Source organism: Pogona vitticeps, chromosome 4 (assembly GCF_051106095.1).
Source record: "Pogona vitticeps strain Pit_001003342236 chromosome 4, PviZW2.1, whole genome shotgun sequence".
NCBI lineage: Eukaryota > Metazoa > Chordata > Lepidosauria > Squamata > Agamidae > Pogona > Pogona vitticeps.
In genome coordinates, this window is record NC_135786.1 from 205995589 (window position 1) to 206013252 (window position 17664).

Sequence of the window (17664 nt, forward strand, 5' to 3'; positions counted from 1 at the left end):
TTCCTGGTGTAAGGCAATTTGATGCTAAGTGGGACAAAATGCAAACAGAGCACTTCCCAATAAAATTTTAATGCCACATCCCAATTTTCTAATGGAGGTATCAGAATTGCAAAACAGTGCAACTCCACTCAAACTAATAATAAATCAGGTGCTAAGAGCAGCACCTCCTGTGAAACAGTGGATTCCAGCCAAGCAGCAGGAGACTTGCAAGGACAATTGGTTCCTTTCATTTAAGAACAGAGCTATCTCCTCCCCCAAATAACTGGGTAATGGTTGGAATACAAGGTTTCCTTTCTGTCCCTTACATTTATGTATCACAGTTCATGGCAGGATTTGAATTAATGATTTACTAAAGTTAGAAGAAAAGATTGGAGTTGATAATGTTGTCTTAGTCAACACTCTCAGGCTTGTCCAGTGGAAATGACTTGCTTGAGAAATGTCATCTGATTTAGTGTGATATAATCCTAATCTGTTGGTTTAATATAATGCAACTCTTTCACAAAAAAACTAGAAGTGGAGGATTCAGGCCTCTGGAACTATTTTGGAGGAAGTGTTCAAGAAAAATACTGTGGGAAGGGAGATATCCCAGTTGATACTGGATTTTTTTTTTTTTTTTTTTGTCATGAGAGTGGATCTCCAGTCATTACTTTATGGGCTTTGCTGGAAATGTTACTGGAGGATGATATTGTAAGTCACTGGTTAGCTCATATGGGTATGACCTTGATTTATTAAATTAATATATTTATATCAATGCCAAATTGAATGCTTATGAGTAGCTTTTTGAAAATAGCTCTTAAAATATCCTACCCAACATGACCACAGGCCAGGGTACTGTGCAAATTGTCATCCAGAAAGGTAACTTTTCCTATCCTTGATCCAGAATTGAACAATACTTAAGGGAGGGACGTGGTAGTGCTGCCGCAGAAGCCTGTGCTGCAGGGTCAGAAGACCAGCAATCATAAGATCGAATCCACGTGACGGAGTGAGCTCCCGTCGCTTGTCCCAGCTCCTCGCCAACCTAGCAATTCGAAAGCATGTAAATGTGAGTAGATAAATAGGTACCATCTCAATGGGAAGGTAAAACGGTGTTCCCTAGTCATGCTAGCCACGTGACAATGGAAACTGTCTTTGGACAAGAGCTGGCTTTATGGCTTGAAAAACAGAATGAGCACCGCCCCCTAGAGTCGGACACGACTGGACTAAAAATGTCAAGGGGAACCTTTACCTTTAAGTTCCTTTCATTTCAGTGGATATGACTTGGCCTGGACCCATGATGATCCAATCAATTTAGTTTGTAGCAGCTTAGAGAACCACTATGTCGTGGTCAGTGTATTTGACTAGAATGCAGGAATCCTCATGCAGTCATGAAGACTGTTTGATGATCTTGCATGCCTCACTGACTTCACTCTACAAGGAAGATTAGGATAACAATAACAGCATGGTTTTAGCAATTCATAGATGATGCCTTATAATATGGGTATAATATATTGCAGCCATTCAAATATTCTTGTAAGTGTACACCTGCCACAGGCCCTCTTTTTACCCATTCCTTCTGTGGTCTTGTGGCAAGCAGGACTCTAGGGATATTGCAATGGAAGATGTGGCCAAGGAAGCAATGAATGGATCTGACTGCCTTGCTTCTGCTTTTGAGATAGCAATTTAGAGTGATGTACTCTACTCTTATATATTAATATACAGTATACTAATAAGAATATCTAACTAATGTTTTAACAAAACCTTTTTGGCTTCCAGTTTCTTCATTTGCGATGGTAAAAGTATGTAATTTGCCATTGATCACTCGATCTATCTGCCTGCCTGCCTGCCTGCCTGCCTGCCTGCCTGCCTGTTTACCTACCTACCTACCTACCTACCTACCTACCTACCTACCTACCTACCTACCTATCTACCTATCTATCTATCTATCTATCTATCTATCTATCTATCTATCTATCTATCTATCTATCTATCTATCTATCTATCTATCTATCTATCTATCTATCTATCTATCTATCTATCTATCTATCTATCTATCTATCGATATAGATACAGATATAGATATATCCGTTTGGTGTCCTGTTTTCAAGGTTATATTTCTATGCCATAACAACTGTCCTTTGGGATAGTTGCATTTCGTTCCCAAACTCACTTGTTCTTTTGGGGTTTGCAACAACTGCTGAAGGGAGTGAACTGAAAGCAGTGGTAAATTTTGTGAACATTTATGTCTCTTGCATTTAGGTTTTGGGGACCTTGGAATGTACCCGTGTCCTGCTGAAAATGCTCACTTGAGAACATTTCATGCAGTTCCATGTCTTTCTCCCATCCTATAGGTGGACCAGAGTGTGTCTAACACTACTTTGAGGGACCATTCATGAGAGGTAAAATATTTATCTTGAATCACAAGTCAAGCAAAATTGCCTGACCTTTCTAGAAATATTAGAAAAGGCCCATTGTCTCCAAGGATGTGCAGTTAATTTGTAACCTAGTAATAATTGCAAACCGAGTCCTTCTGTCTTGTGTTTGCTGTCAGACATCCATTTTTTTTCAACCTACCATCCAGTTAAAATGGGGTATCATCTTCTCTGAACACCCATAACCGACAGAAAAGAGGCATTGTAGGTCAGATCTGAGACATATTGGAAGAGATGAGCAAAGGAGCTGTCCTTCACTTTCATAAGCATTAAATTCACTCAAGATTTTTTAATAATAAAAAATTCAGGGTTGTCTGACAACATTCATATTTTTTTCATGAACCTGTCTTTTCAAATTCTCTAACTAATGCTACACATAGTGACAAAGTCAGTGTCATCCACGTTTACCTGCATTGCAACAATCTGAGCTGTCTGTCAGACAACTGCAGTCAACAAACTGTCCTTTTAAAAACAAATGTATATACAAGCATAAGGACAAACAGATATACATGCATACATATATACATGCATACATAGAGGGACAGCACAAGATCAGTGGGGACAGAGAGATCAAACATTTGGGATGTAAATCCTTGCTTGTCTCATCATTGTAGGGAAGGGTGAGGAACTGCTATATTCTTCTCCATGACAGTAAGAATGGTGAGGAGTTTCCTGCTGCTCCTAGCAGAATACTTGCATTGCTGAGAAAAATGTTTTGCACAAAATTCCCCTTGTTTTGTTTATAATTGCCCATTTTGATGGACAAAATTGCACAAATGGCCTCAAACTAGAACAACTACTACATTAAGAACCTGAAATACTAGAAATATGGTTTGCATCAGTGTGAACAATCATCTAGTTTTTCTGTGTTTGCTGCATTTGTGCAGAGACATCCTGTGCAAATTATATTTTTGGGACAGAGAAGACCTCAAATTCCCACTTTCTATCCATGGCAAGGAATCTCGAAGGTTTAAAATTCTGTACTGAGGTGCTTCATCCTATCAAGTCTTAATCAGTGAGCATAAAGAATTTAGTAGGTATTCTCTCTATCTTTATGAAACATCACAGTAATTTTAAAAAAAATGCATTTCAGCTCATTTTCCAAAGGGGGGGGGGTTGTTCATGACCAGACCTTTAGCAGAATACCATTGAAGCTTTGCCTGAAAGCTTAGTCTTCTTGTTAAAAAAATTAATGGGGGCATAGGGAAAAATGCAATACTGTAAGTGTACATTGTGCTGTAAAAGATGCGGTTTTAACTAAAAGTCACTGCAAAACAATCAACCAGCTCTCCAGTCAAGTCTGGAACAAAGGTCAATGTACAATAACATTGGCTTGCAAAAGAATTGTATTCAAGGTGACAGCTGAATATAAATAAATGATAAATAACAAAACAATTGAGGGGAAAAAACTTATTTCATGAGAAACATCTTCCCTCCTCCCTTCTTTCAACTGAAGCCATTTTATTAATTAACTCAGTTCCAAGGAGAGAGTTCAATCTATCCTTGAAGTTTCCTTTCTCATAGAGATAAGGCACAGGTTTTTGCAGCCTTTCAGTTACCAGTGGGCAGTCTCCCTACTCAGTCAGCTCATCCTAGCCATGAACTACAAAGCCCAATTTTCAAAAAGAGCAACATAAACCATGTTCCCTCATTTTCCCAGTCTCTTGATAACTATTTTAGACTGTTAAACTCTGCGGACTGGAGGAACGCTTCAAATCACTACGTGGGGAGGTTATCCGGACACAGAAATCATCTCTCTTTTTTGTGGGGAAAAAATGAAATGTTTAGCAGGACACAATGGTAATTTGATGGATCCAGGGCCTGAGAGGGCCTCAAGAACATTCAGCACCTCACTTTCCCCATTCTTGGTTTTAACTATGTTCCACTAGCTGATGCAGTGTTCTGCTTTCCTTTTTGAAATATTCAGATCTCATGAAATGTTCAGATCTTAACAACGGGAATAAAAGCATTTGAAGAAGCAAGAAGGTTTCATAAACATGCTATAATTATAATTCTTTAAGGCAGTATTATTTAAAATACGTTTTTGAGATGATTTAGTTTTTAGTGATCAATAGGGTGACTCTGCAGGGAACATATTTTACCGAAGAGAAAAAACACACCCATATTTAGAAATTAAGAATATACTCTTCTAAAAATAATAAATAACAGACAAAAATCAACACCCACAATTTGTTTGTAAGTTATCAGTTTCCAAAACAGCAGAATGTAATAATCAACGGTATGGTACAAAGTGTTCAAGAAGACAGTACTAAAAAATAAATGCCTCTAGTACCCTACAGTGTACAATTCTAGAAGATTTTACCAGAGTCAAAAACCACTGTGAAAACGTTGCTTTAGGAATCCATAATCAGAAAAATTGCAAGGCCTACAATTCTTTGTGATGCATAGTAACTACCACTATTTTTGATGCTGAATCTTTTACAGAGCTGACATTGAAGATGCTGGATGAAAACAGTCTGTGTTCAGATATATATAAGCTTATGACTGAAGCAAAACCTTTGACCTGCACCACAACTATCTGTGAATCCATGTTCAATTCTCAGCTGTATCAATTAGCTACAGAGGATTACAGTGAGTCCATTAATATTGGCGGCGGCGAGGAGGGGGAAATCTGAAAAACAAAAGACAGCTAATCTCAATCTTTACTTCAATTCAGAAAAAACCAAAAGCTAAAACTGTGCTGAAGTATGATTTTTCAATGTTATATAGTTGAGTTTTTCCTCCATTTATGTCTGAAAAATGCTTTTTTGCATGTTTGTCAGATAAGTTTTTAAAAGGAAGTCCATTAAGCTGTAAGTATTTTTCAAAGTTAAGGACTCTGCCTCATTAACTTCAACAGTAAAGTTACACTTTTTTTCAGCATCACACTAACTATACTTGAACATGGGTACACTCAAATACTGTCTTATTCTATGTCTAAACTTGTTTTAACCGATTGATGTTGTCATGAGGCAAGATTAAAAGTGAATTTTTGAGAAATACACTCCACACAAGTTTTCGACTTCTCATTTATATCATAAACTATTTTCTTTCTTCTATATCTTTCAATGTCCCATGGAGTAGATGTGGAATGAAAGGTCATGGCCTTCGTCTTCCCTGGCCTGGCACTCACATACCCCATCTAAAAAAGGAGTCTGGTCACAGCTTCTTTTCAGTAATGCACGAGTATTTTTATTTTCACAGAATGCATAGAAGATATCTCCTCCAGTCAGCTCAATTGGTTGGTGTTATGGCCTCTGTTAATTTGCTGCTTTAAATTTTAAACATTTTGCATTATGATCTATATTTTTCCTACATACTGTCCTAGAACACCAAGCTAGAATCAATGGACCAACAATGGTACAGTATTTATTTCCACAGGACAGAGGTTTATGAAATCTTTTTCCTCAAATGTTGCAACCTTATGAGGAAGCCAAGTCTGGTGTCAATAATAATAATAATAATAATAAACTATGATTCCTTCTCTGAAACAATCTCTTTTATCAGTCTTCTAGGAAACAGCAAATACTTTAAAGATAAGGGTTTTGAAGAATGTTGTGTGAAGCTGTTCGACATTCTGTAAAGGTCTACACATCGCTTGTGAGGGGTTTTGCCTTTTTGAGGACAAAGCGTCAGTAAGACACTTTACCTCCATCAGAAATAAACTGGAATAAAATAAAATAAAATATTGTGTGTGTTTTTATTCCCCCTCCCTCCCCCCACAGTCTCCACATTGGATTCTGCCTGTAAAGCTACCAATTTCACAAGTCTGATATCATCCCATTTCAACCAACAGGTTGCATTGCTTGACCATCATTTTCCTTTTTATAGCCTGCCAGCCTATAAGAGTGTTCATTAGAGTCTTTCTCCCTGTCAAAGAGTCACTCTGAAAGCTTATTAAGGTTAAAGCATGAGCACTTATATGGAGGCTATAATTGCATTCCCCATACCTTTGTATATATGGGCATATTCTTGCCATTCACCAATTAATCCCTCATAATTGGAAAAGACTGAAAGCGTTATTGGTAATGGGCCAATTATTATTTTACAGCCATGCCAAATTGTTTCCCTGTACTCAATTTTTTTCCAAGTATTCATTAACTCCTTTATTAATGGTCCTTCTTACACTCAGTCATATATTGACATGCATATCAGCATAATTTAAACTTTTACAGGTCATGGACACCAAACTAGGGATGCAACAAACCCAGATTGTTTTAGTTTGAACTTTAGTACCACAGGCTATCTGAATTCGTTCCTCTAGTGGTAAAGTTGAGTATCAAAGAGAGAAAAGGAGGAAGATTTCATCTGATTCATTAACAACTTTCCCACAAATTTATCCATAAATTCCACATAAAGAACTTGGGATAAATAAAAATTGAATGTTGGAGAAAGAGAAACAGACAGCTTCTCTTCCATCCTGTCAAAAATGCTCAGCACCTGATTTTTGACTCGGAATCTTTGTCTGTTCAATCATATTTGGAATATTGAATTAGGGTTACCAGCTCTTCTTTTTTGATAGGATCCTCATTATTAATAGTTATATGACATGGTGCTCTCCATTCTGGGAACAGCTGTGCCTATTGATTTGTCCAATGTGGATGGCTCAGAATTTTGTCCAGTTCTCTTTTTATTTTTTAGCCTTTAAGAAACTAAGAAATTCAATTTATGCCATACTGCCAATGGAAAGAACATGAATTTTTTTTAAAAGAATCGAATGAGAATATGTAAAATATGAATATGCAGCCATCCCTAAGCAAAAAGAGGTGTTTCATTCATAAGTGAATAGTTGTGTGCTGTGTTTCTCCAAACACCGTTTTTGTGTTTCCTGCTTCAGTAAAATGTTAGCCCTCCCCACCACCCAGCATTTTCTTTTGAAGGTAATATTTAAGAAGTTACTATTACTTCATCATTCATGAATTCTTATATTTATGAATTTTACATATTAAAACTGCCTCTTAGACTTATGTTTTCAGATGAACATATTTCAGATTTCAGTACGGCCAGCAAGATTCATCAAGGTCCAAAGGTCTCAAAATGGATATATTTGAAAAGAAAAAAAAGGAAAAAAAAAGAAATAACAGTACATTTTGCTCTGTTCTTTTATAATATTTAATAAGAAGTATAATAGTGTTAACAACTCATAAACAATTGTCATTTCTTTTTATAAGCAAACAAATATTTGCCTCTGTCATGCATATTTACTAGGTAGGTTCATTAAATGGTTGGGGGAAACAGTTGCCTAGTATCTCATACCAGTTATATGCCCTGAATCATAACCACATGTGGTTTGAAAAGTAAGTCCTGAGTTTTCTATTGAAAATGTTGAAATGTACTGGCTGGCTTACATAGCCAATTCAAAGTCCAAACAATTTATTTTATTTTATTATCATTTATTTAGATGTATACTCCACCCATTTAGCGAATAAGCCACTACAATCCAATGTCTAATTAATTCTGAATACATGGTATATTTCCACACGAATTTCAGAATATGTGTGTTTTGTGCTGTCAAGCCAGAAACAACTTATAGTGCATTTAATAGGGTTTTCAAAGTGAGATATTTACCAGTTCTACTTCCCCAGTGAGTTCCCATGGCTGAGTGGAGATTCGAACCCTACATGTTATATTTCCACATGTATCTCAACATATAGCAGCCTAGAAATAACAGCCAGGTTTGTATGGTGGGCTTCTGCTATCTCTTGCTGTTTCTGCCTTAATTGGATCTTGCTAATTCTTCTTTTCCCCCTAGCACCCGACTGTGCACCCTGAGAACCTTTCCCAGATACTACCTGGGAAACCCTCTAGCAGCACTGAAGGCTGCAGTAGGAGAAAGAGCGGAAGAAAGGCAAGTTAATCTTTCTGCTTAGGAGGAACACAGCTAAATTTCCAACTGTTTCTTCAGCTTTAGTGCCGCAACTGTGAAAAAAGTCAAGATGGAAGAAAGAATATTGATAAGAAAAGGAATCCTGTTGTGTGGTAAAATCCACTACTGGCATGGCTCCTGCTTGTGTGCAGGCCACGCAGTTTCTGCTGGACTTCTAATTGCTATGATTGATGGTTTGAATGGAAACAACCCCAGGGAACGATCAAGTCCCAAGTTCCATATGGATAGACAGGGTGACCTAACACCCTGGATGGTGGAGAATTTGCCAGGGGTCATCTGATCTCCAGCCAGGCCTCCTATATCGACAGCATCCTTCGGCTCGCCCAATGCCCTGGTGCTGGTACACCTGCCAGATTCCTTTTTATGGAATGATTAATTGGCAGACTTTACTTACAACCCACATACTGATCACCTTTCTCTGGGCATTATACAATCTGCGAACAGCATAAAATGCCACAACAAAACAAAGCATGCCAACAGCAGAATATAAAACCAATCTAAAACCACCAGCAGAGAACATACCAATGTAGCTTATTAAAAACAAGTTAAAACAGCAGGCAATAGTGCAAGGATATAATACTGTTCTTAAAATGCCTGGAAGGTGCCAAAAAGTCCATAACTAGGAGTGACGGTTTACCATCTGATCCAATTTATATCCAGATATTTTCCATACAAAGAGGACTCGACCCAAGGTAATTTGGTGATGGCCTGAAATGATTTGTTCCTGGGCTTCTGAAAATATTTGTTGGAATTTATATTTTTCTAGATTGTGAGGAAAAAAACCCTAAATACATGGAAAGTAAAGGTCTATGATGTGGGGGACCCTACACAGGGTGACCAAATTTTACAATGGGACTGACCTTTATTTCATAGACAAACTTGCCAAATCAATGTTTAGGCAAAGCTTGCTAGGTTCCCTCCTTCCTTCCCACCCAGGAGCCATTCTCAGGGAATATATATATGAAAAATATTGGGGGTCAGGAAGATGTCCCTTTAGTGTCCCCAGTCAGTGTCCTGGCTTATATCATCATCATCATCAGAACTGCAGAACTGGAATGGACCGTAGGGATCATTGAGTCCAGCCCCTGTCAAGGAGGCACAGTGAGGAATCAAACTCTCAGCTTCTGGCTCTGTAGCCAGATATTTAAACCACTGAGCAATCCATCTTGCTCATATGTGCTCATCCACTGCCTAGCAGAAACCAGAGTACTTCCTGTTTGGCTCCCACTCATTCTGGTACACACATCCTTAGCAAGAAAAAAGATGGTTCTGTAAATAAAAGCCACTTGGCAGGCATTCAGAAATAAAATAATGTTGAAAATGGCAATGGTGGGGGGGAAAAATAGTCCATAGTTATACAGTACCTACCCAGTCAAAGCCCATACAAGCGAGTCAGCGATCAATCTCACATTTATATGAACATCAAAACAGGCAGAAAACTAACTGGCAAATGAGTCAGGGAAGGCTGATAGCTACTCCATCCCTTCCCAATTAAGTGAAAGGGGAAGGAGAAGAAATCGTGAACATTGCCATTTGAGTGGAGTTTGAGCTGAAGTGGGTGTCAGTGAACACAGGGGGGATCACTGTGAGAAGCCTATTCTAGGCTTCCAGTATCCAGAGCTAGACCTGATGGAAGATAAGGAGCTATCAATCTGACTGAAGAGTAAAGAGTTAAAATACCAATTTAGGAAAACATAAACTATAATAATGTTGCCACATGTTTTTAAAAAATCAGTACAGGGCAATGAAGACTCATAAGGAGATCAGGCATTAGGAGGATGAGGAAGAAAAAGCATAATTTGAATTGTGGAGAAAAACACATATTCCACATATGGGTGTTCCTTGTTTCAGAGGTTATACAGGAAGCACAGGAGACATTAATATTGCTTCTTCCAATGCATTACATAATGTCTGTATCTGTAATCATCCTTTCGCAATACTTGAGTCTGCTAAAAGATCTCATCCCGTTCAAGACTGTGGGTGGGAGATAATCATATAATTTATTCTGGCCTTTCCAAAGGAAGAATGTGAGATTGCAAAACAACACTTCTGAAGACAAGACACATACACCTTTCTTGTGTCAAGAATCAAGGAGTCATGAGTAACAGCGGGTGAGAATTTTGGTTCACTTCATTTTTTTTTACCAAAATGTGCATTCCTCCCACCCCCACCCCCAAAATGCTGAAATAAATTATGAATGAATCCAATATAGGAATCCAAAACTGAAAAGGTTGGACCATCTAGGCACTAATGCTCTAAGTGCTTAACTCTTTGAAGTCTGGATTTCAGCCCCTTTATGTTCAACAACAATATTGCTGCAGTACAATTGCTACCCCCTTTTCCTAGCAAGCTGCTCATCATAAATTCTTATTTGACAGGCAGGTACAATGAGTCTTCTCTACTCTCAGAATGGCTGTGCCTATTGAATTAGGACAATGCACATAGGAGAAAATCCCTTACCCTCATTAAGATGTTTCAAAAATGATGAATATTAATTTTAAAACTGAAAGAAATTTAATTTAAAGCACTGAAAGTTTTTCATATCCCTGACCAACAGCTTCCATCTAAAGCAAAGAAGTGCTTTGGTAAGGAGGCAATCGTTCTTTGGGGGATAAAACCCAGGGATGGGGACTTGTGACTTGCTGTCAAGTCACACTTAAGTTGCGCCAGTGACTTGACTTGACTTAGGGTTTTCCCACAATGACTTACATTTGACTTGTGATTCAGAACCATTTTTCTAGGTCACTTGTCAAATCCCTCTACCTGCTCCTGTCAGTGCTACTGCACACACCTGTCCCCCAAAGCAAGCAGCAGGCTTGATTTCCCTTCCAGGAGCCAGACCCCCCATTTCTGAGCATGCTAACCTCTAACCCAGAAGCTGCAGGCCATTCTTCTGGAAGGGAAGCTGAGCTTACTGCTTGTTTTTCAGGACAGTGGTGTGCGGTGGCAGTGGCAGGAGCAGGTAGGCAGTGTAAGGTGGCAGGGCTGGCAGATAAGTGGCAGAGTCATGACAGTGGCAGGTAGGGAGTGGCAGTGGGGGTGGCAGGACATGAGCAAGTAGGCAGCAGGGAGACAGAGGACAGGCCCACTACTTCTGAGAATGTGCAGAGGTAAGGGCCTGCTCCAGGAAGGGAAGCTAGAACTGCTGCTTGCACAGGAACATGTTACCTCCTAACCTCCATCCAAAACTTCGGACTCAGATTTGGGACCAAAGACTCAGGGATTGACTTGAGTCATTACAAAAGACTTGGACTCAGACTTGGGACTCAGGTCCAAAAATTTACCAACATTCCTGGTAAAACCACGCCTCCAAGGGCACTTGCAAAAGCAGTTTCTACATTTTCAGGTTGCCACTCATGACTAGGTGACAGCTTATGCAACCAGAAGAAGACTGGGAATATGGCAGACAGCTGGAGAAAACCAACACTAGCCTGCATTGTTATGGATCATCATGATGGTCTAGAAAACTAAGGTCTCCTCCCTCATGGTGCCCATCAACAACATACATTCATTTTTCAAGACCAGAGGGGCAAGAGAAGCACCCTGCATTTCTCATGGTTCACTGAAAATAATGACAGAAAATAATGAACTATAATGAAAAGAGCTTCCAAGAAAGACAGGAAGACCTGATTTTCTCCCTGTCTGTCAACAAGTCTAGTTTTAATCAGTTTTTAACCTGTATGGGTGAATAGGGCTTGAAACATATGGGGATGCCCTATTCCCCCATCTTTCCCAGCTAGAAGTTAGACAGCCATTGTTAATGACATTTATATATGTTCCACTGATTTCAATGAGTCTACTCCAGTGGGAATGAACATTTGATTTAGCCTCACATGTATTGAACTGAGCAACTTTATCACACAAATGTGATAAAGGAACTACCATTTACTAAACTTGCAGACTGAACTGGGCTGCCTTCAGGTACATTAAATTGGGGTAGACAGACTGATGTTATCCAAACTTTGGTGCCATTAATGATTAGTAGTAGTAGTTGCAAGTAACGTCTAACTTATGGCAACATTTTCCAAGGTTTTCTACATACAGAGTACTCAGCGTACCATTCCCTTCCTCTGGGGATACTCTGGAACTGTAAGTCATCTAAGGCCAGACAGGCTGGTCCTTTTCTCTGGAGCCATGGTGGGAAATTGAACTCCCAACCTCTTGTCCTCAGCTAGATACGTAAGTCACAGAGCTAAAGAACTCTGTAGGCTTTGGTGCACACAAGCATCAGTGTGCTGTAAATATACATGACAATTTGTAACCCAGCCATCTCCCACATAAACAGTCCAATCTATTATCTGAAGACAAGGTGGTTTCTTTTTTGACACTAGGTTTTCCTGCCTTTTGTCCCCCCCCACCACCAACAAAAGATCTCTTTGTTTTCAGAAACTGTAACAAATCAGAGAATAAGTAATTTTTCCTGAAATATTTGAACCTGGTTCAAAGCTCATTTACTGAGAGGCTACTAATGAAATCATAAGGAAAATATGTTGGCGTGAAAGCAAAAATAAAGACAAATGACCGAGAAATTATTGTTTTCCGTAAGTTCTTTGCTCCATGTGCTAATTACAGGGCCTGAGAGTGATTCAAGTATCTCTTAATCTATCATCTCTTTCACTGCCAGGAATTTTACAAAGGGTGTGAAGATAGAAAGGACTGGGAGTAATTTCATTTATGATTGAAAGAAAATAATCAGAGTAGCCAGAATTTAATATTTGGAGCTGGATGATCCTATTTGCACGGCTTTGAAGGACAAATACATTATTATCAGAGATGTTAATGAAAGGGAAAATGGGATCTCAAGCAGATGTATTTATTTATATCTAGACACAAAATAATCTCATCAGGGGAAAACTGACAGAGGAAAGAAGCCCATCGGGATATGCCTTGAGGAGATGGCCATTCTGTTATAACTATCACAGTTTTTCAGAGGACAAAACTAGGACTTCATAGCCATTAAGTTTGGTCAGATATCTGATGCACAGAATGTGGAATACATGATGATGGTTTCCAAATGCAGCTAGCTCAATTTCCAGACTAATAATAATAATAATACTATAACAAGGAGATTTACCTTTGAAACAGTAGCTATTGGAAAGTGCAAAATGTCTCAAATTGGATTCTCAGCATCCTAATAGATAACAGAAATCTATTGAAGAGTCATGATTGAACCCCTTTGCACCTGGTTTTAGGATCTTAACTCTTGAAAAACAAGTCCTGGCTTTTTATAACCAGAAATTAGAAGCTAGAGACAAACCCTTTGTTGCAGGTATCCATGGGGCAAGAACTTGAAAACATTTTTTAAAATGTATACCACACTTTCTGGAATCCAAGAAGCCTATGGTCATATTAACTGGATGATCCCAGGATTTATAGTCCCACAAGTAACATGTCAAGACTCTAGGTAAGCTACACATGTACTGTATGTTGTGATAGCCAAGAAAATGGCATTACATTTTAAATGCTCTGGCCTGTGAAGACTGATGACATATTGCTGTGTGCTGGCAAGTCAGTGCTGACTTATGACAACTCTTTCCAGGGCTTTCTAAGTATAGACAAGTGGTTTACTATTCCCTTCTTCTGGAATACCCTGGGACTGTGTAGCTTACCCAAGGCTACACAGGATGGCTCTTCTCCTGTGAGGCATAGTACAGAATTGAACTCCCATCCCCTGACTCCACAGCCAGGTACGTCACTCAGACACTTGTTAACATACTAGCTGCTTAAGTTTACCAACATAAATTTACTAACATTCTACCACAGAATCTAATTTTGTGATGGTGCTTCTTGGTTAGGCTTCTGAATCAGTTTCTCTTAGCTCAGAGCCAGTATTCTCTGTTGTCTTAGCATTAGGTTTTCTTAGCACATCGTTCTTATACTTCAATTCCTGCCCTGAACACCCATTAAATCTAGTATTACATATGAAATTGCATTGCTGAGCTTCAAAGGAATGCTCCAGTTTAGTCCTGCTTAACTTGCAAGCCCACTACCTATCAATTTGCTTCATCGTTCCCTAAGGTCCTACCCTGCTGGTCTCCAGTCAGCCTCGTGTTTAAAAGTGAACGGCTTTTGCTCTCAGGCATTTCAATTTCCGTGCTCCTTAGTCTTGGACTTTTTTGTGACTAAAGGACCAGAAATCACTGCTCTTCTTATTTTCCTCCTTTCTGTTTGAAAACACACCTTCAACTCTTATCCTCTCTCTTTCTCTCCCAATCCCTTTTCTACATTTCACTAGGTGTGGTTAAAAAGAAATACTGTAAGATTTGCCTTCTCTGCTTTGAAATTGCAATTGCTAAGATTCATTTTTAAATGCAAAATAGTCATCTGGATGTTGGTGGAGGTGACATCTGAAGGATTCTTCCTTGCCTACCATCTTGGCATTGTTCCCGAGTCACTTTCAAAACTGTCCTGTTCATTCAAGGAGACAATCACCTCAGGAAGAGTAGGGGCTAACATAATCTGTGGTGGAACATTTTCTTTCCTTGTCAGTGTAATAAGGAACTGGGGAGGGGAAGGAGTGGCTGAGCTTTACATGCCAGAATAAAGAGGTGTAAAGAAGGAGAATTGGATACTACTGTTATTCCATCCCCCCCATGTGCACTGAATATATCTTAAGGAAAAAACATAGCTAGTATGGTCTATGGCCATGTATAGGCTTCAGAAAAAGCCTGAATTACTAACTAAATTGGTTTGATGGGTCTTTGTCGGGCAGTTTCTTGTGATATCTCTCATAGACAAGGCAGAAGAGAGAGGGAAGGAGGGAGAAGAGACTGGTTTTGGGTCAGTTGATTGTGCAAATAAGCAAAGGGGTCATTTATTTATTATTTCAGAAATTAAAGCAGATGGCAGTAAGATGGTGGAAAGGGTGATGAAGAGGATAGCAAAAAGAATCGTAAAAAGGGAGGGCTAGATCCTAATGCGCCAGGAAAGCTGGGCGGAAGAGCGAGGTCTTCAATGGTATTTTGAATCCATCCAGCAAGGGTATTGAGAATCTGGGTATGAATCTTTTGTTCATACTAAGAATCTTTTGTTGTTGTTTAGTCGTTAAGTCATGTCCAACTCTTCGTGAGCCCATGGAGCAGAGCACGCCAGGCCCTCCTGTCTTCCTCTGCCTCCTGGAGTTGGGTCAAATTCATGTTGGTAGCTTCGATGGCACTGTCCAACCATCTCATCCTCTGTTGTCCCCTTCTCCTCTTGCCTTCACACTTTCCCAGCATCAGGGGCTTTTCCAAGGAGTCGCCTCTTCTCATGAGATGGTCAAAGTATTGGAGCCTCAGCTTCAGGATCTGTCCTTCCAGTGAGCACTCAGGGTTGATTTCCTTTAGAATGGATAGGTCCAGGGGACTCTCAAAAGTCTCCTCCAGCACCACAATTCAAAAGCATCAATTCTTTGGTGGTCAGCCTTCTTTATGGCATAGCTCTCACTTCCATACATCGCTACTGGAAAAACCATAGCTTTGACTATGTGAACCTTTGTTGGCAAGGTGATGTCTCTGCTTTTTAAGATGCTGTCAACGTTTGTCATTGCTTTCCTCCCGAGAAGCAGGGATCTTTTAATTTCGGGGCTGCTGTCACCATCTGCAGTGATCATGGAGCGCAAGAAAGTAAAATTTGTCACTGCCTCCATCTCTTCCCCTTCTATTTGCCAGGAGGTGATGGGACCAGTGACCATGATCTTAGTTTTTTTGATGTTGAGCTTCAGACCATTTTTTGCACTCTCCTCTTTCACCCTCATTAAGAGGTTCTTTTATTTCTCCTCACTTTCTGCCATCAGAGTGGTATCATCTGCGTATCTGAAGTTGTTGATATTTCTTCCGGCAATCTTAATTCTGGCTCGGAATTCACCCAGTCCAGCCTTTCGCATGAAATATGAGTTAAATATGAGCATATGAGTTAAATAAGCAGGGGGACAATATACAGCTTTGACGTACTCCTTTCCCAATTTTGAACCATTCAGTTGTTCCATATCCAGTTCTAACTGTTGCTTCCTGTCCCACATATAGATTTCTCAGGAGATAGATAAGGTGGTCAGGCACTCCCATTTCTTTAAGGACTTCCCATAGTTTGCTGTGGTCCACACAATCAAAGTCTTTTGTGTAGTCAATGAAGCAGAAGTAGATGTTTTTCTAGAACTCTCTGGCTTTCTCCATAATCCAACGCATGTTAGCAATTTGGTCTCTAGTTCCTCTGCCCCTTTGAAATCCAGCTTGTACTTCTGGGAGTTCTCGGTCCACATACTGCTGAAGCCTACCTTGGAGGTTTTTGAGCATAACCTTGCTAGCGTGTGAAATGAGTGTAATTGTACGGTAGTTGGAGCATTCTTTGGCACTGACCTTTGGGATTGGGATGTAGACTGATCTTTTCCAATCCTCTGGCCACTGCAGAGTTTTCCAAACTTGCTGGCATATTGAGTGTAGCACCTTAACAGTGTCATCTTTTAAGATTTTAAATAGTTCCGCAGGAATGTTATCACCTCCACTGGCCTTGTTGTTAGCCATGCTTTCTAAGGCCCACTTGACTGCACTCTCCAGGATGTCTGGCTTAAGGTCAGAATCTTAGTTAAACCTAATAACCCAGGACAAATCAGAATTGGGTATGTGTGTATAACATTCTGTATTCCTGCCTGGAAATCTTTAAAAAAATCATTATAATTGTCTGAAAGTTCTGTTGGAGGCCTGGCAGCCCTAACTCTTACCTGCATTGGTAAGCAGGCATCAATGGCCTTTTATGCCCCTAGCATAGAAGGAGCTGGTCAATTCAGAAAGATCTGATTCATGATGTATTAATTTAAGGATGTCCTCTTACATTGTGGTTGTTGTTTTGACTGCAACCCCCAGACCTCTCCCAACAGCACCTTCCAGAATTGGACTGCAATTCCCAGAATTCTCTGGGCAGAATCCTGGAAGTTGCAATCCATTTCTGGCAAGTGATGTCTAAGGAATCAGGAGACTGCAGTAAAAAAAAAAACCCTATAAAAACCATGCCTAAGTTCTGTCCATGGCAGGTTCCATCAGTGGTCTTTCTAAAGCAGTTGACTTGTCTTCCTCCAGGTTGGAGTATTACGAGGAAATGTCCTCAATGATAAAGCATCTGATTCAGGACAATGTTCTTGCTGTTTTCTGTTTTAAATGTAAATATGCTGGCATTTTTTGTTTCTACCCTTTTGCCTTTGTTCCTGTCTGCTACTGGGACTTTACCCTGAGGAGAGCTCTCAAAATTATTTTGACCCTTGGGCTGAAAGAGGTTTCCTACCCTTGGTCTAAAACAAGATGTGTTGATGTTGGGGACTGCATTTAGAGCCCATTCTTGTTCTTAAGATGATGAATGACTTTATATGTTAGCCTAGGAACCTATCTTAAATCCAGTCTA

The 17664-nt window shown here is 39.6% G+C and overlaps 1 long non-coding RNA gene across 1 annotated transcript; it reads left to right on the forward strand.

Annotated features, from left to right (window-relative positions):
- The first annotated feature begins 1075 nt into the window (after window positions 1-1075).
- Window positions 1076-5053, forward strand: LOC144589258 (uncharacterized). The gene is made up of 2 exons (XR_013545292.1): window positions 1076-2375; window positions 4854-5053. It is a non-coding gene; the product is annotated as an uncharacterized LOC144589258 (long non-coding RNA).
- Window positions 5054-17664: the final 12611 nt, after the last annotated feature.